Raw genomic sequence first — 3,977 nt, 5'->3', positions numbered from 1 at the left:
CAGTTTGGATCACCAGCTCCCTGGCTATCTTTGTGTGATTATCCTCACCCAAGTGAGTTTCAGTTCCCTCTGGACTCCAACTTCCAAGCTCCCACCAGATCTGGGCAGTCCCACTGCTGGGTGGGACTGACCAGAAGGGCTCTGACCCAGGATTTCTCACCCTGGAAGACAGCTCCAAGAAAGCAAGAGAAGTAGATGTCTGGTAGAACCTTGCAGCTCAGGAGTGGGTGTTTTACTTACCCCACACAAGAAGATGAAAAAGCGCAAAGCTCAATGCTTGGCTGGGGACAAGTGAAAAAAGAAGCCCAAGAAAGGCTCAGGCCAATGTCTGCTTTGCACTGAGCCTCCTAACTCTGAGTCTAGCTAAGAGGAGGAAGAGGAATTTGGTGCAGCTGGAATCGCTCTGGCCTTTCCAAGGGAGACTATTTATGATACTGCAAGATCTGGTATCCCCTCTGTGCTTTTGTCATCCTTACTGCCTGTGTCCTGGTCTGTGTTGGCTTGGTGTCGATGCAAATTGCTCTGCATACAGAATTCTCAAGAAGCTGGTAAGGTGGTCTGGTATTACCATCCTTTTAAGAGTTTTCTACAGTTTGTTGTGATCTGCACAGTCAAAGGCCTTAGCATAGTTAGTGAAGCAGAAGTAGATGTTTTTTTCTGAAATTATCTTGCTTTTTCTATGATCCAGTGGATGTTGGCAATTTGATCTCTGGTTCCTTGGCTTTTTCTAAATCCAACTTGAACATCTGGAGGTTCTAGGTTCAAGTACTGTTGTCACCTAGCTTGAAGAATTTTGAGCATTACTTTGCTAGCATGTGAAATGAGTGGAATTGTGCACTGGTTTGAACACTCTTTGTCATTGCCTTTCTTTGGGATTGGAATGAAAACTGATCTTTTCCAGTCCTGTGGTCACTGTTGAGTTTTCCAAATTTTCTGGCATATTGTGTAGCACTTTCACAGCATCATCTTTTAGGATTTGGAATAGCTCAGCTGAAATTCCATCATCTCCACTAGCTTTGTTCATAGTGATGATTCCTAAGGCCCACTTGACTTCCCACTTCAGGATCACTTCATAGCAAATGGATGGGGAAACAATGGAAACAGTGACAGACTTTATTTTCTTGGGCTCCAAAATCATTGTAGATGGTGACTGAAAACATGAAATGAAAAGACATTTGGTCCTTGGAGGAAAAGCTATGACCAACTTAAACAGCACATTAAAAAACAGAGACATTACTTTGTCAACAAAGGTCTGTATAGTCAAAGTTATGACTTTTTCCAGTAGTCCTGTATGGATGTGAGAGTTGGACCATAAAGAAGGCTAAGTGCCAAAGAATTGATGATTTTGAACTGTGGTGTTAGAGAAGACTCTTGCAGTCCCTTGGACTCCAAGGAGATCAAACCAGTCAATCCTAAAGGAAATCAATCCTGAATATTCATTGAAAGGACTGCTGCTGAAGCTGAAGCTCCAATACTTTGGCCACCTGATGCAAAGAACCAACTCATTAGAAAAGACCCTGATGCTGGGAAAGATTGAAGACACGAGGAGCAGGGGCTGACAGAGGAAGAGATGTTTGGATGACATCACTGACTCGATGGATATGAGTGTGAGTAAGCTCCGGGAGATGATGGAGGACAGGGAAGCCTGGCATGCTGCAGTCCATGAGGTCACAAAGAGTCAGACATGACTGAGTGACTAAATGGCAACAACAGCAAAGAGAAGTTTAGAACAATGGGATCTAATCAGAAAAGCTGTTCCAAGAAGTTCCAGAAGTTAAGGAAGAGCTACTTAGCCAACAAAAACAACTTAAGAAGATTGAATCTGAAGAGCTGGGGTTGAACAAAGTCTGGATAAACATCACAGAAATGAATAAGCAGATTTCTCTGTTAACTTCTGCAATAAACCACCTCAAAGCCAATGTCAAGTTAGCTGCAGACTTAATTAGCCTGCCTGCCACTGTAGAGGGACTTCAGAAGAGTGTAACTTCTATTGGCAACACTTTAAACAACATCTATCTTGCTGTGGAGGCAATACAGAGGACTGTGGAGGAATACGAGAAAACCATAAAGTTACTTCAGAGTGGCATGAATCATCATGACCTAAAGGAGACCAATGGAAGCAACTAGATCATACTTCCAGCTGTATCTGAACTTGACAACAAAACAGACAGTGTGAATTTGAAACAGGATATCCTGTACCTCCATAGTTTTTTAGAGGAGGTAAACAGTGCCCCAGGGGAATACCAGCAATGGAAGTATCTTAAACTCAAGGGAATGAATGAGGCAGTTAATAATCTTACCCAGAGAGTCAACTTGATAGAAAGAGTTCTGGTTGCTATAAGCAAGGTAGAAAAGCAAGTGGACCTGTCCTCCACCATGGTGAATGATAGAGCTGTCTCTCCAGAGAGAGTCTTTGCATCAAGTGACCAGCAGAATAAAGTTTGTAAAATCCCAGGACATAAAGAAAGAAGAGGGCATCAGAGGATAGGATGGTTAGATGGCATCACCAACGCTGGACATGAACCTGGGCAAACTCTGGGAGGTGGTGAGGGACAGGGAGGCCTGATGTGCTGCTGCAGTCCAGGGAGTTACAAAAAGACACCACTGAGTGACTGAAGAGCAACAAGAAAGAAAGACGATAGTTCAGAGTCTCAGGTGTTCAAGCTCAGAGAGAAACTGTAGCTGATCAGTGCTCTCACAGGCAAAGCTGAGAGCCACAGGCCTCCAGAGACTACCAAATGAAGAGCAAGTACCGGGTTTCAAATCAAAGCCCTCAGCGTTGCCAAAATTCCCACAGTCTCTTGGAGATCAGATTGAGAAATCTGCCCAGGTAAGACCTGTCTCCTTATCAGTAATTTCTAGCATTGAAGATCTCCAGGACTTGCTCCATAACACTGACTGTGATGTGGATGGGAAGCTGACTTACCAGGAAATCAGGAACTCCTTAGATTCTGTTATGCCAGCACCAGAGCATTTGAGAGTTTGATTCTGATGGAGATGGAAGATCTCATTCTTAGAGATAAGAGTAGCTTTAGATGTCTAGCTTTATCAGGCTTATTTTAGAAATGTATGTGTGCCCTAGACTACCTAATATCTACTCAGTTTCTGTTTGATTAAATGAGTGGTATACTTCAAAAAAATTCAAATTAATAAATAAGATATTAAAATTTTTGCACCTGCAGTAGTGTGCCAAGTAAAATGCAGTATTTTACACTCTGAATTGGAAAAAGTATCACATAATTTAATTATCCACAAAAACAAAGTGGCATTTTGTTTTGGACATCTATTGCAGCATCACTCAAAAATGATAAAGAGCTTTCAACTGAATTTGAGGACTGTGGTTGGGATAGTTTGAGTTAATAAAGAAGACTATACAATACATGTGACTCACTTTGGCATCCTTAGGAAACATTTGAAAATACAATAATTCTGCAGGAAAAGGGAAACTGAACATGGAATTCCTAGTTTCAGAGGATATGATTATGTAGCCTGACATAAAGTCCATCCACTTATACACTCAATAATAGAATATATGTAACATATATATGTTTGAATTGCTTGCAATAAAATAGGGTATATATATATATATAATATATATATAACTAATATATACATGGTTATACTATTTACATGTATACATACATACATGTATAAATAGTAGTATATTTATAATAGTAACAAAATACTAATTTAAATGATCATGACTAACATATATATATTAGCTTACTATTATTATCGCTACTACATATATTATTCCATTGTGTGTGTGTGTATATATATATACATACACATACTACTTATGGCTATTTAAATTATTATTTGAAGTATGTTTTTTAGCAAGGGATATATATACTACATATGGTATATGTGTGTTATATAATGTGTATCTTACTGAATGCATTTGTATATAGTGTTCAGTGACAATAGCCAAAATACAAGGTTGATATGTAGAATGATCACACCTTTGTGAAATGGCT

General features: G+C 39.9%; 1 pseudogene; it reads left to right on the top strand.

The window, feature by feature from the left end:
• Positions 1 to 253: 253 nt before the first annotated feature.
• LOC122429276 lies at positions 254 to 3,043 on the top strand (annotated as a pseudogene).
• The last annotated feature ends 934 nt before the right edge of the window (positions 3,044 to 3,977 follow it).

Source organism: Cervus canadensis, chromosome 28 (genome assembly GCF_019320065.1).
Source record: "Cervus canadensis isolate Bull #8, Minnesota chromosome 28, ASM1932006v1, whole genome shotgun sequence".
Classification (NCBI taxonomy): Eukaryota; Metazoa; Chordata; class Mammalia; order Artiodactyla; family Cervidae; genus Cervus; species Cervus canadensis.
Note: the sequence above shows the minus strand (reverse complement) of the source record. Positions and strands in the feature narration are given on the sequence as shown.